The sequence below is a fragment of the Eleutherodactylus coqui genome, chromosome 4, assembly GCF_035609145.1.
Source record: "Eleutherodactylus coqui strain aEleCoq1 chromosome 4, aEleCoq1.hap1, whole genome shotgun sequence".
NCBI classification, from domain to species: Eukaryota; Metazoa; Chordata; class Amphibia; order Anura; family Eleutherodactylidae; genus Eleutherodactylus; species Eleutherodactylus coqui.
The window spans coordinates 285,455,065-285,471,402 of record NC_089840.1 but is presented as its reverse complement, the minus strand read 5'-3'; the positions used below and the strand labels follow the sequence as shown (position 1 = coordinate 285,471,402).

At 41.5% G+C, this 16,338-nt stretch overlaps 1 protein-coding gene and 2 pseudogenes across 1 annotated transcript in view; all 3 read left to right on the top strand.

Moving 5' to 3' along the window:
• Positions 1 to 15,633, top strand: part of LOC136625009 (zinc finger protein 84-like) — a 26,293-nt pseudogene extending 10,660 nt beyond the window's left edge.
• Positions 1 to 16,338, top strand: part of LOC136624513 (zinc finger protein 585A-like) — a 252,475-nt pseudogene that overhangs the window by 102,961 nt on the left and 133,176 nt on the right.
• Positions 1 to 16,338, top strand: part of LOC136624383 (oocyte zinc finger protein XlCOF22-like) — a 99,809-nt gene that overhangs the window by 36,482 nt on the left and 46,989 nt on the right. The gene's annotated exons all lie outside the window — the stretch shown is intronic.

Genomic DNA, 16,338 nt, shown 5'->3' with positions numbered 1-16,338 from the left:
TTACTGCAGATTCAGTCCTTCGGCCGCCTTCACATGAAGCGAGATTACTACGGGCGTTCCATAATAGTAGCCTGCAGCTATTACCCAGTAAATATGCAGTGGCCAAATCCGTATCTTAATGGCTCGTATTATGCTGCGGACTTACTTGCCAAACTTCTGTGGATTTTATCCTTTGTTCTTCAGGGGTTCAAAATCCGCAGCATAAATCCGTAGTATAAATAGTCTCGCTGCGGATTTAGAATCTGCCGCAGTTCTCAAAGACTAAGTAGATTTGTTATAGAAAATACCGGCACCGCGTGAAAGACATTTTATAAATCTCCCCCGCATGGCCTGTACTGTAAATGCTGCAGCCAAGTGTGAAGACGGCCGGAATGCTGGAAACTATTGCAGCTGGTAAAATGCCGAACAGCCAACAGAATAGAACAACAGAACTGATGAACACAGATGTGAAGAGCCGACATAACTGCCGGACCAGACGGGGAGGATACTAGAAATGTCTGCAGGGATATTTATGGATGTATCTCCCCATAAACAGGATTACACGGTAGTGAAGAAGACTTCTAGTGATGGCTGTCAGGGTCCTGTGTCTGATGGATGGGGAAGACCCCTGAGCCCAATCACAGGGCCTCCACCTCACCCCCTGATACTGGAGGAGATCAATGAGCAGAAGATCCTAGAACTCACCAACAAGATGATTGAGCTGCTGACTAGAAAGGTGATGCTGCTGGGAATGCTGGGACATTATACAGTAACACTATGGTGGTATAACGTGTCTGGGTGATGACGGTATCATTGTGTTGTCAGGTTCCTATAAGGTGTCAGGACGTCACTGTCTATTTCTCCATGGAGGAGTGGGAGTATTTAGAAGGACACAAGGATCAGTACAAGGACGCCATGATGGAGGACCACCAGCCCCCCCCATCACCAGGTAATAGGCAGGACTAAATCCACACGGCCTTTATTATTTGTATGTAGAGAATGAATTCAGTGGCTGTCTGTGTTTTCTGCAGGTAGATCCAGTAAGAGAGCAGCAGCGGAGAGATGTCCCCGTCCTCTTCTTCCACAGGATGATCAGGTAGATGGAGAGAAGGTCTCATGAAATCTCCCCTCTGGTCTGTAGGACGGCTGGAAAGGTCTTGTGTTCAGTCTTATTATATGATTGATACTTGTGTAATGAGAAAGCTGGAGATGGCAGGATTATAGCCGACCGCGGACATTAGATCTCCGCATCTTATCACTATTTTCTGGTTCTGGAGACTTCTAGTTGGAATAAAGAAGCAACAGGTTGGAGTTATACAGGAGACCTGCAGCTATTTGGCCCAGATCACTACTGCTGTCATGTCATTCCGACTCCTCATACTAATTAATAACCTTTTCTGGCATATAAAACCTTCCACTCGACTTCTCCAACTGTGTGATGACTTTTACAATATTTATTTCACAGCTTGTGAATCCGGAGGAAGATCTGATCCCTATTGATGCTACAGAGGCACATGTGACGGGGGATCAGCCGTGTAAGGAGGGGATTCCTACAGATGACCCCCCAGGTGAGACTGCATGTAGAGAAGAGTCTGTGTTGTCGGGGTTTTCAGCTGTATATTCCCTTATTCGGCCAAAATGAATTTCGGTAACATCTCAATCACACATCAGATCTGGATGATCTCCATCCTCTGCAGACTCTTTCATGTCTGTCACATGTGCTCATTGTGAAGCTGCTCTTATCTGTGAAGAAAATGGGGTGCCAATGGCGGACCTGCCAATTCTGGTGTCTCTGATGAATGCTCTTCAGGCTGCATGGTGCTGGGATGTGAGCTCAGCTCCCACTATAAGATGTTAGGCCCTCGTGGTCCCTCATGGAGTGTTTCTGACAGTTTGGTCAGTAGTCTGCTGGGGGTCATTCTGTAGAGTTCTGGTGCTGCTTCTCCTGTTCCTCCTTGCACAAAGAAGCAGATACCTTGGATAGTGAGTTCAGGACGGTCCTTCGCCGTGTGCCTGCAGGCTGCAACGAGCACAAATCAGTCAGCAGTTCTGTAATAATCGTGGAATATACAGCAATAAGCTATACAAGCTGTTATGTTATTTCCCCCCCCCCCCCCCCCCATAGTGTTTTGGTAGAGCCACAGGCGCCGTGTAAGGAGAAGCCATCCTCATTCTGCATTCAGCTGCTCCTTCCATCTGCCCCCAGCTGATATCCCATGCACTATGTCAGGGTCTCTGCAACATCCAATCACTCTATCAGACCTGGACCCCCGTCCCCAGTGCTGTCTCCGCACATGTGCAAGTACTATTATCATGTCCCTCTCCTCTGCTGCTGAAACCAGAAGGACTGGGCATGCTCAGTAGGGACTTCCCACATCATAGTACAGGTAACAGTCAGTTGAGTTAGTGAATAGCTACAAACATATGTGGCCCACTGGAGATGAGCGAGCATGCTCGGATAAGGCAGTTACTCGAGCGAGCATCGCTATTCTCCAGTAACTGCATTCTCGTTCGAGCAGGCTCGGGGGGTAGCGGGGGGGGGGGGGGGGGGGAGAGATCTCACTCACTCTCCTCTCCCCCAAGCACACTCGGACAAGAATGCAATTACTCGAGAAGAGCGATGCTCGCTCGAGTAACTGCCTTATCCGAGCGTGATCGCTCATTTCTGATAATGGCGGTGCGGGCCTTCTAGAAGCGTCTTTATTCCCCGGTCAGCAGCACATGATCAGCAGACTGTAGTTGCAGCGCAGTACAGGGCAGTTTACAGCAGGGGGCATCAGCAGCTCTTATCCACGGCTCGTACAGCTACTGCGCTCTGTAACCTTACAAGCTGTATGAGCCGCGGATAAGAGCAGCAGCTGAGCGCCCCCTGGAGGTAGGAAATTACCATCACCGTACGGGAGGAAATCAGCGCAGAACACGTCCTACAATGTGGAAGTACAAAAAGTAAGTTATTGGCCAAGATAATTGGCCCATTATGATGTTATCAGTAGACTAGGCGCTCCACAAATTATTCTGCCTGTAGTTAGTGGGAAAACCCCTTTAACTATTTATATTTTTTACATACGATTTGTATAATATACACAATTAGTTTCGGACAGCGCCCCGAGAAGCGGAATGTAAAATCAATAGAACCGCAAAGAAGTAGGACTCAACCGGTGTAGACAGTCCATCACAGACCGGCCACCACACCGCTGGTCCTAGTTCACCTTTAGAACAGTGTTAATTTTGCTTATGACCATTCATATTCAGTACTACTGGCCTCTAAATTATCACCCGTTCCTCCAGGTTTCTTTTGGAGAGTCGGTACCTTCTGGTGTTTATTCCATTAGCGTAGGACAATATATGCAATACAGGAGATGCAACGCGAGTCGGAGGGCTTACTGACTAATCTGCCACCTTTCATGAGCATATGACACAGAGACATGATAAAAGTATCAGGTACCTCTAATAACTGGGCACCTAGTTGGAAGTGATCCAGCCAGGGCTCCAAGTCTCCCTAAATTGTCTAACTCTGTCATTTCTAAATGCGAATAGTTTCCCGTATAAACAGTGTTCGGAGACTAATTGGATTATATCTAGCTGGGAGGGGATACGACTCAGCCTCCAATTTCTTGCTATTAGAAGCTTAATAGAGAGGAGGCCATGAGTTACTAATTTTCTAAAGTTGGCAAGAATATAGTCTATGCCTACTAAAAGAATTGCCAACTCTGGTGTAGCAGGAATTCTCAACTTAATAATTCTCCCGAAGAGGGAAAAGAGCTCCCTCCATGTCGTTTGTATGTTAGGACAGCTCCAGAAAATGTGGAGGAGTGAACCCTGCCCCCCGCATCCCCTCCAACATTTATCGGAAGAGTCTGGAAAAAGGTCAGATAACCTGACCGGGGTTCTGTACCATCTTGTAACTACTTTCCTATGTGCTTCCATCAATGTAGCACACACAGAGGCTTTATTGGCCCACCCGTGTGCAGCATTCCATCGTTCTATAGGGAACAAATGACCCAGTTATCTCTCCCAATTCAGAAGATGGGCTTTCTTGTATGGAATGTAATCCCCTTCTCCGCAAAAGATTTCATATATCTTTTTTAGGTTTAGTTTTAGGGGATCAAATAGGAATCTATAAAGATATATAGCGCCAAGGAAAGCCTCCAAGATTTAGAGGATGCTATGAATTTGGGAGTATAAAAGAAAATCTTTATCTGAGAGGCCAGAATCCGATTGTAGTTGGTTAAAGGACTTCATCTCTTCCTCAGTAGATGCAAAATTAGATTACTATCCTTATTTTTCCAGTCCTTTAAGTATAAATTGTCTGACCAGAACTCCAAAATGTCGATTGGAAGAGGGACCAATTTTCTGGAGAGGGTATTTTTAGAAACTTGAAATAGTAGTATGTATTGCTATTTCAATCGTAGGGTACTTTGGGGGTAAAATATGGGCGTCTAGGCTAGTTGCTAATAGGAGGTTTCGAAGGGATTTGCTCCCTAATATACTTTGTTCGATGTTTGGCCAGCTAATCCCAGGCTGTGGAACACACCATGCTCTCAATTGGGAAATTATATTTGCTTTATAATAAGCTTCTATGATAGGGACTCCAATTCCTCCATGACCTCTAGGGCTATACATAATGGATGCAGCTACTCTTGGTCTTTTCCCCTCCCAGATTAAGCTTCATTGCGTTACCCATTGGGGATGTGATTGATATACCTAAGTATTGGATACCTGATGGTTCCCACCCATAAGGAAATTCTTTTCTGATTTGGGACTGGAGCTTATTGGGGATATTGATAGCTAATAATTTAGATTTTGTTGGGTTGATTTTATAATAGGGGATTCTTCCGAATTTCGTTAGGAGGTTGGAGGCCACTCTAAGAGACTCCAAAGGAGAAGTCAGCATTGATATAACATCGTCAGCGAATAGGTCAACCTCGTGTTGCCTGGATGACATAGGAATTCCTCTGATGTTACGCTCCATACAGATTGCCTCGGCTAAAGGTTCCGTGGTTAATACAAGTAAGGTTGGAGAAAGGGGGCCACCCTGCCTGGTCCCATTTGTAATTTCAAATGAGTTTGAGATGACTCTGGTTGTCAATACTCTAGCTGAAGGAGTTCCATATAGGGCCTGGATAGCTCCTAGGATTGCTCCCTCAAAGCCCAATTTTCTCAGTACCGAGAAGGCGTACCCCGAGTGGATTCTGTCGAAAGCCTTCTCTGTGTTCAAAGTAAGAAGCAGACAAGGCATGCAAGAGGCCTCCACTTCACCTATCACATCTAATAACCTTCTAGTAGCGTCTGATGTCTGTCTCCCTCTAACAAAGCCCGACTGATCGCTGTGAATGAGATCTGGGATCACCTCCAGTAGTCGCAAGGCTGGTATTTTCGCATGAAGTTTTATATCATTATTAAGTAGCGATATCGGTCTAAAGTTAACAGGAGAAGATGTGCTTTTACCAGGTTTAGGTATGGTTACTACATTTGCTTGAAGCATTTCTTGAGGTAAATATCCCCTGGACATAACTTCGTTAAACATATTTCTCATGTGGATTGCTATGTGTTTCTGAAAAGTTTTATAATACTTTGGGGGAAAAAACCGTCAGGTCCCGGGGCTTTGTCTTTTTTAGATTTGTTGATAACTTGTGAGATTTCTTGCATGGAGAAGGGTAAATTTAGTTTGGTTAGTTGGTCCATATTTATTTTAGGCAACTGGACGGAAGACAAGAATCGGTTAATTTCTTCTTTAGTGGGGTGGCACTATGGAGGGTTCCTTATTGAGGTTGTATAGAGATTCATAGAATCTTCTAAACACTTCCGCTATTTCTATTGGATTGGTGGATTTACTGCCTGTAATTGGGCCTATAATAAAGGGTATCTTTTTGCTTTTGACCTTGTTCGTTTTACTCTATTAGCCATTAGGCGGGTGAACTTATTATTGCTAGTGTAGTATGAGGATTTTTGACTTTTTTAAAATTTTTCTTGTGCCTATCTGTGAGAATATCTCTCACTTTAAGTCTTGTTTCTATGAGTGTATTGTGCAGAGTAGGAGAAGTTGAAATTTGTAATTCTTTTTCTATATCAGTCAACCTTACCAAGGTGTCTCTAAGAAACTTGTCTTTTCCTTTTTGAAACACAGAGCCCTGTTGGATCATGACACCCCTAATTACGTCTTTGTGTGCATTCCACAGAGTGATTCGACTTGTTCCAGGGGAGTCATTAAGTTTAAAGTATTCTTCCAATGCATCCCGCACTCTTTTTTTGAAATTTTGGTATTTTCATTTAAAAGGTGTCATTTCTCCAGCTTCCAAAATGTGGAGTCTGGGGGCCCACCTTCAGTTTGAGTGTGACCGGAGCATGGTCTGACCAAGATGTCACACCAATTTTTGCTTCTTGCACTCTCTTAAAGGGGTTGTCCCGCGGCAGCAAGTGGGGTTATACACTTCTGTATGGCCATATTAATGCACTTTGTAATGTACATCGTGCATTAATTATGAGCCATACAGAAGTTATTCACTTACCTGCTCCGTTGCTGGCGTCCCCGTCTCCATGGCTCCGTCTAATTCTGATGTCTTCTGGCGTTTTTAGACGCGCTTGCGCAGTCCGTGCTTCTGCCTGGTGAATGGGGCCGCTCGTGCCGGAGAGCTGGTCACGTGTCGTCATCGTAGCTCCACCCCGTCACGTGTGCCGATTCCAGCCAATCAGGAGGCTGGAATCGGCAATGGACCGCACAGAGCCCATGGTGTACCATGGGAGAAGACCCGCGGTGCGCCATGGGAGAAAACCGCAGTGCATCCCTGGGAAAGGACCAGCGGCCATCTTAGGGAGAAGATTTTTAAAACTTCATATTTCGTCAGATCGGTGAGTAGCAAGCGGTTTAAAAACCGCTTTCATTTGCTATTTTATGCCAGGGGGGTGACAGGGGGAATGGGCTAATGTAAAATTTTAATGTTTGCCTCGGGACAACCCCTTTAAGGATCTGAAAATCCACCAGGAACATGTCGATTCTGGAGAAAGATTTGTGACGAAATGAGTAAAAGGTATATTCTCTAGAATTAACATTTAGACATCTGAAAGAATCAAACAAATTAGTCCTATGAATCCGAGAAAATAAGGTTGGACCCCTTTTCCCACTCCGGGAACTTGTATCAACACATTCATCAGCTATCATATTAAAGTCCCCGCATAAGATTAGGTTCCCTTGTTGAACTCTTATTATTTTTCTCATCACTCTGTCCAAGTATCTAAGTTGCTTTGTATTGGGGGCATAAATATGGCCAGGGTGATGAAATTACCTCCGATTCTGCAGATCAAAATCAGAAATTCCCCCCCCCCCCCATATCCACTATCTCTTCAACAAGTTGGAAGTCCACCAAGGGTGAATAATACAATGTAATTTTAGCAAAAGACAAAAATGTCGGTTCTCATTTTTTGATTGACCAACATAGAAACATGTAAAGAAAATGGACCTTTTCGGAACTCAAGAACTACAGAGATCTGATTGAGAAAGGTCTTGTTGGGGGGTTTAGGTAGTTCGGCCACATATGGGTGGCACCCCTTATTGATTGGTCCAAAGACTTCTGGATGAGCTGAGGACTTTAGGTGGGAAGTGGTTAACGATGGGTAGAGGACTGATGTCTGGATCTGTGAGCCCTTTTTTGGGACCAGTATTTGGTGATATAGGGTGGAGTGATCTCCTGTGGCGTGGGGAGGTTCCATTTTTTTCAGGAGGGAAATACCTTCATCAGAGGTGGTGATAATGTTGGCAGTACCTTCTTTATTTATGTAGAGCTTAGTCGGAAATCCCCATCTGTATAAGATTTTGTTATCTATCAAGATTGCCGTGATAGGAGAATTTGTTTTCCGTGCTTACATAGTTAGTTGAGAGAAATCTGAGAACAATTTGATATTCCTAAATAGTTGCGGTAATTCTCTGAGATTTCTAGAACTTCGCATGATGTCATCTTTAATGGGGAAAAATAGTACTCTGGCAATTACATCTCTTGGCACGTTATCTGGGATGTTCCTAGATTTGGGGAGTCTGTGTATTCTATCCAAGACTCACTCCTCAGGTCTAGAATCCGGCAGGAGGGTTTTTATAAGGTCTGTTACAAATTTGTTTAACGCCTCTATTTTAAAATGTAATACATACACACATACATATACATACACACATACATATATACATATACATACACATACACATATACATACATACGTACATATACACATGCATACATATACATATACATACACACGTACATACGCATACATGCCCATACACATGCATACAGACAGACACACACATGCATACATACACATACATGCATACATACATATATATGCATACATGCAAATACATACATATACATGCATTATTTATATATATATATATATATGCATACACACACACGCATGCAAATACATACATATACCTACATTATATAATATGCACAGAAATATATACATGTTCATTCAAAGTAAAAAAAATCTTAAAAACGTATTAAAATATTTTTACCCTTCCTTTTTCACACACATACATACATATACAAACATACATACACACACATACTTGCATGCATACAGACATATACATATACATGCATACACATACACACATATATTATACATATTCACAGAGGTGACTTAAATTAAAACAATAAACTTTATTTATAATCTTTATTAAACAATTGGGGCACAACATAGAACAAAGGGTTGGAAGTGTCTCTACCACTCCTTGGTTAATCAAACTAAAGGGTGGTGGCACAGTCAACTAGCTTTAGGACAAACAACAACACTCAACATAGATTCACCAATATTAGGTCATGTGGTGTGAAAGCGATCGAGATTCAGAATGTGTTGTATTTTTCGGATTAAAGTGCCTTAGAGGAAATGGACATCACTTCCATTCCTCACCAGATGCCACCTATGGTTACCACAACTTGATATGAAGATGAGATGGGGTATTTCAGGATATTCCTTATCAGATCTGGACTCTGACTTGGGGTATATCCACGTGGTCACTTGTGGGCCTGAGTCACTTCCAAGTCAGTTTCATCGTATACTCCTTAATATGTCAGATATAAGCTCATTAAATGAGTGGTGTAATTATTGCATTGGTCCAGAGAGGAAATACCCCAATAGCGGTCACCTGGTGGATCTAAACCTAAGTAGTGCCCAAAGAGGGGGAGCTCTGGTGGTCGAGGTCCAGAGGTTGATGCTTTCAACAGGTTTTTTAGTGTTACCGTGGTTCATTCATTACGTGATACTTTCAGCTCTCAACGGCTTATTAGTCGTAATTCACTTATTGTACTTTTAGCTCTCCACGCGTTTCACCACCACGTGTGAGCGGATCTACAGGAGGGTTGGTACTTTATTTTTTGTATTTGTATCACCACTTGATTCAAGTTCAACTCCTTTGTATTCAATTTAGAGTTTCCGTGTGGAACTCAGATGAGGATGTTCATCTTAAGTAAGATCAAGACTAAACTTAGAGTTCCCGTGTGGAACTTAAGGATGCTCGTAGTAAGATCCAGACTCTTGGTGTTAACTCTGAGCTGTAAAGACCGGGCATCAAACAAGGCTCAATACTTTAATGCTTGAGGGTGCGTTCACACGAGCGTATGCGTTAATTCGCGCGTACATGCGCGCTTTTGAACGTGCGCGCAAAAATGCGCGTGAACGAAGGTCTGTGCTTTACATATGCGTGTTAGCAAATGTGATTTTTGGCTGCATGGAGCGCATGTAGATACGCTTCATACCTTGAGCTGTATCAGCATCCCAGCCAATATACACGGCGCCAGTATTTTAAGTATTGATAGTTGTGAGCCACACGATTTCTTTGGCGCTTCAGCGAACTTTTGATTACTAAGTTTCTTCCTTTATATAACAGGCTGCACATCGTTTATTTGTGTTTACAACAAAACACATCCGGAACACAACATGGAGTCATTAATGCAAAGGGAAAGACATAAAATCATTTAGCTTTAGCATTAAAAAAAAAATTAGCATTGCTGTCTATTGGGTCGATCACATGAGCGGACTCGCGTGCAGCGTGTCCCATAGGAGCCAATGCTGAGAGCAGCGCAGTACGGGCCAAACTGCCACGCATGTCCTTTCTTCATTGCTGCGCACGTTCGCACGCAGTAAAAACACGCCCATGTGAACACTTCAAAGGAACTCCATGGTTTTAAATAGGCGCACAGTTTTCTCCGCGCGAAAATACGCTCGTCTGAACGAGGCCTAAACCCCTAAACTCCCAGTGCATCACGATTTAATGCATGGACTGGCAGGATTTGGTTTATGGTATTCGGAGAAGGAGCCTATCCTCCTAAAGCTCCCTAAGATAATCTATAGATCTATTGTCAGTAAAGCCCAAATATGTCGAGCAGCTATTAAGGTCTCAAGTTGCATAGTTTCCCTGATCTGGGATAGAGAGCTACAGAGTGAAAAATAACAAATCAGAGGTACGTCCCATTGCCCTGATATTATACATGCATACATATACATACACACATACATACACGCATACATACATGCAAATACATACACACATACATATACATACACACATACATATACAGGCATACATTCATACATACATATACATGCAAATACATACACAAATATACATACATTCATACATACATACATACATACATGCGCGCACACACACATACATGCATACACATATACATACACACATATATACATACATGCATACAATTATACATACACATTCATACATACATATACATGCAAATACATACACATACATACACAAATATACATACATATACATGCATACACATATATATACACACATACACACATATATACATATACATACACACACACACATATATACATATACATGCACACACATATATATACACATACACATATACACACACACATATATACATATACATGCATACATATGCATACATGCAAATACATACATATACATACACACATGGATGTGTATATATATATATATATATATACACACACACACACACAGACACAAACATGCATGCAAATACATATAATATGCACAGAAATATATAAATGTTCGTTCAAAGTAAAAAAAAATCCTAAAAACTGGTTAACAATATTTTTTCGCACACACATGCATACATGCACATACACAAGTATATACACATTCTTATACATACATACATACATACATACATACACACACACACATATTTGCATGCATACACATATATTATACATGCATACAATTATATATATATATATATATATATATACATACACACACGCAAATACATACATTATATAATATGCACAAATATATACATATATATGTTTGTTCAAAGTAAAAAAAAAAATCTTAAAAACTGGTTAAAATATTTTTGCCTTTCTATGAATAAAACACACATACATACATACACATGCATTCATACATACATATATACATACAAATATGCATACACATAAATTTCCATATATACATACATACATATACACATGCATGTATGAATATATATATATATATATATATATATATATATATATATATATGTGTGAGATAGATATATATATATATATATATATATATATATATATATATACACATACACATGCATGCATATACACACACGTGTGTATGTATATGTGTGTATATATATTATATACACACACACACATATATACATGCATGCATGCATATATATATATATATATTTTTTTTTTCACGGGATGGATGGACGGCGATTACAAGAAACACTGCTACCAGAAGAGCAGGATAAGCTTTATTTTTCTATTGGCTAATAGAAATGTATTTTGCCTGACAACAATGTCTGGGACACATTTCTATTGGCCACTGCTCTAACTAACAAGTGCGCAAGCGCTAGACCCCTGTCTAGCCCGTGCACTTGCGTCTCTCTCCCTCTCACGTGAGCGCGCTCGTGACGACACATCACGTGCACTCACGGCGGAACCTCGCAGCGAGAATACAAGCTGCCGAGCGTACATTGAATACTAGTGACGTAGCGTACATTGAACTTCAGGAAGAAGAATGTAGCGCAATGTACGTTACATCCCTGGATGCAGCTACATCGGGCAGCGGCAGGTAAGCAGGCTGCCTGGGGAGAAATAGGTAAGTATATAATTTTTTATTTTTAATGAGTTTTGACCTGGATTTTAGTGTGAATTCAGCCCCAGATATTAATAATTGTAAGGCTAGAAATACCATCTGATTGGCATCGATATTGCCTAAAATCACCAGACTCTGTGTGTTAGTGTTAAGATCCAAAATGAGTTTCTGGAGGTCCATTTCTGGCCCTCCCATAAACAGTAATTATGATGTCATCAATAAAACATTTGTAAAATACGAAATGTGGGTTCTTAATCTTATCTTCCTCCAATGTGCCCATGAAAATTCTTCTGGTGAATAGGCCTTAGAGGATCCTGGATTATCATTGGGGGGGGGGGGGGAAATCAATACTTACCTATTCCTCCCCAGGCAGTCTTCTTCCAGCATGTTCTCCTCGCTGATCTTCTCCAGTCCCTGGGTAACCTCACCGCAAGCCGTCCGGATCCTCTTCTTGTTTTGGAGCGTCCATTGCCGGCATTCTTCTTTTTGCTGGGAAATGTACGCTACGTCACTAGCAAGTGCCTAGCAAGGAAAGGCGATCTGTTGCCAAAACTGTACGTGAGCGCTGTCTCTCCACAAGGGACTGCATGTGCAGTCTCTGCAATAGATTGGCACTTCCTGCTAGGCTATGAATGCTATATTCCTAGTGACGTATCGTACATTGTTCTGTAGGAAGAAGAATGCTGGCAATGTACGCTTCATCGTCTGGAGAAGAAGAATTAGACTGCTTCGCTGGAGGTGAGGTGACCCGAGGTAAGAAGAAGGGGCTGCAGGAGTCAGGAAAAGATCGACGGGGGAAAGGTGCGCTAAGAAGGCTGCCTGTGGAGGAATAGGTCCGTATTGATTTTTTTTCCCTTTCATGGGGAATGTCAGTGTATGCAGATTTCACATCTAGAGAGACCCAGAGGTAGGTATCTTTCCATAGGATATCTTTTATAAAGCTTTGTGTCCTGTATCCCTCGGGTAACCTAGAAGGTATGTAATAAAACGTAATTCGCGGTCTACATATTATGAAAGATTACTGGTAATAGATCAGATCCCAGTTGTGATGGGGCGTCCTGGGGGGTTCCTAAGGGTTTTGTGGGTATTTTGGTAAAAGATAAAAGAATGCGGTTTCTAGAGTATTAATACATATGTAATCCTTTTCGGGAATGTGCTGCTGGTACAATAATAAGTATACTAAATCTGTGTGAATAACGTGTGAGCAGAGCATGTACACGGAATTGCATTTCAAAATTCAGCGCTGCTTCCAGGCCAGCGGGCACCCAGATATAGCTCGGTGGCCATTTTCTTTTGGATGCATGCATGTACGCACTTCCATTCGTCCAGTTATAAGAAGTATCTCGTACTGTTAATATGTCGCTATGTTATATGCTTGAGATAGGGGACAGATTAGTTGATAAGCCCTCCAACACACGTTGCATTTCGTGTATTGTATTCTATTGTCCCATGCGAATACAAAAAAAAATACTGGAAATGTACCGACGCTCCAAAAGAAACCTGGAGGAACGTGTAATAATTTAGAGGCTATCCTGGATTCGTGAGGAGGTTCGCTGATATTCACAAACCCCTCATTCCTCATAAGTAAAACCTTATATATAATCTCTACCAGTCACTGACCAAAACACTTTGGAGTTCTGGGTTTTTGTAACATGTCTTCTTCACAATGTGTATGGATATTTTAATCAGTTTAAATCTTGGCAGATGACGACACCAAGAGAGCAGAGGGACATCTGATATCTTCAGGTTCTACAGTGGAAGATCATGGTATCATACAAGATACACACGAGGAGCCTACCATTATCCCAGATGTACCCTCAGCCCTTCCCAGCAAACATCTATCATCTAATCCTTCTATACAGGTTCCATCTTCTGATTCATCACAGACTAGTAAGCAACATAACATTTATAGAAGAAAGAAGTCATATTCATGTTCAGAATGTGGCAAACGCTTTACCCAAAAATCCAATCTGGATAGACATCAGAGTGTTCACACAGGAGAGAAGCCATTTTCCTGTTCAGAATGTGGGAAGTGTTTTACCAATAAATCACATCTTATACGACATCAGAGAATTCACACAGAAGAGAAGCCATTTTCCTGTTCAGAATGTGGAAAGTGTTTTTTCGAGAAATCCTATCTTGTTGAACATCAGAGAATTCACACAGGGGAAAAGCCATTTTCCTGTTCAGAATGTGGGAAGTGTTTTTCCAAGAAAGCAAATGTTGTTAAACATCAGAGAACTCACACAGGGGAGAAGCCATTTTCCTGTTCAGAATGCAGTAAGTGTTTTTCCAACAAATCCTCTCTTGTTGAACATCAGAGATCTCACACAGGGGATAAGCCATTTTCCTGTGCAGAATGCGAAAAGTGTTTTTTCCAGAAATCATCTCTTGTTGAACATCAGAGAATTCACACAGGGGAGAAGCTGTTTTCGTGTTCAGAATGTGAGGAGTGTTTTACTAATAAATCACAATTTCTAGGGCATCAGAGAATTCACACTGGGGAAAAGCCATTTTCCTGTTCAGAATGTGGGAAGTGTTTTTCCCTTAAATCAAATCTTCTAGGACATCAGAAAACTCACACGAGGGAGAATCCATTTTCCTGTTTAGAATGTGGGAAGTGTTTTACCAATAAATCACATCTTCTACGACATCAGAGAATTCACACAGGAGAGAAGGCTTTTACTTGTTCAGAATGTGGGAAGGGTTTTTTCCAGAAATCATCTCTTGTTGAGCATCAGAGAATTCACACAGGAGAGAAGATATTTTCCTGTTCAGAATGTGGGAAGGGTTTTACCAATAAATCACATTTTCTAGGACATCAGAGAACTCACACAGGGGAGAAACCATTTTCCTGTCCAGAATGTGGGAAGTGTTTTTCCCTTAAATCAAATCTTCTAGGACATCAGAAATTTCACACAGGGGAGAAGTCATTTTCCTGTTTAGAATGTGGGAATTGCTTTACCCATAAATCATCTCTTGTTAAACATCAGAGAATTCACACAGGGGAGACGCCATTTTCCTGTTCAGAATGTGGGAAGTGTTTTATCGAGAAATCATCTCTTGTTGAACATCAAAGAATTCACACAGGGGAGAAGCCGTTTTCCTGTTCAGAATGTGGGAAGTGTTTTATCAGTAAAAGAAGTCTGGCTAAACATCAGAGAAAAGTGAATCATCAGAAAATTCACACAGGGGAGAAGACCTTTTCTTCGTCAGTCTGTTGACAATATTTTAAAGCTAAATTAGACTTTGCTAAACATCAGAGAACTCACACAGATAAGAACCTGTATTCATGTTTAGAATGTGGGAAATATTTTAGGTATACTTCAAATCTTGTTAGATATCAGAAAATTAACACTGGGGAGCCACCATTTTTATGTCTGGAATATAGAAAAACAATAATTTGAATCTGGCTGCCTTCTTGGGTTATCTTGATTGAAAGCCTCGGCCACCTCATGTGAACTTCTGTTACTTCTGTTACAACCTTGTGGGACATCCAGGCAGCGTCAGGTGGACGTGAATTGTCAGGCTGTAAGGCAGCTGTTTCCCCCCCCCCCCCCTTTTTTTTAATAAAATGTACTCCGAACGTGTTGGTTGCTTACTGTGCAAGCATGTAGTACATATACACATATATTAGAAAACACTTTCTTCGTGCACAATTCTTTTAAGTAATGTGCTTATGTACATGATCTTAGTAATTTGGGCAAAATTAAAGTACTGGTTACATTTCTTTGTCCACATCAAACTAAAGCATAGCTAGCGATTTAAGTGAAGAATGCGGGGTGCGTTTTTAAGTTTATTGCCAAAATGGAAAACTATAATTCCCAACTTTGGCGAAGAGCAAGCCTGCAAAAATACCGGCCGAAACAATTGCCATAGGGCACGTGATCACAGCAGTTTTGTGTGAAGCGCTGCGTTCTTGTATGTTACAAGACAATCCACCTGTTCACAGTACAATTGTTTTGTGGGATTGATTACTAAATGTACTGCGCACTGCAATGTAGGTCACATTACAGAGAACATGTACATAGACACTATTTAAAAAATATATGTTGGCTTGGAAATGGAGAAGTTGTAAACCCCAAACTTGGTGGATAGACTGGAGTGGAACCGGCCGGCATAACGTCCTTGTTCACACCAGTGTTTTTCTGTAATATTTTATGTGCCAAGAACTAACATGCACGGTTCATTACTGAGAACATGTACATATACACTATTTAAAAAAATAAGTTGGCTTGGAAATGCAGAAG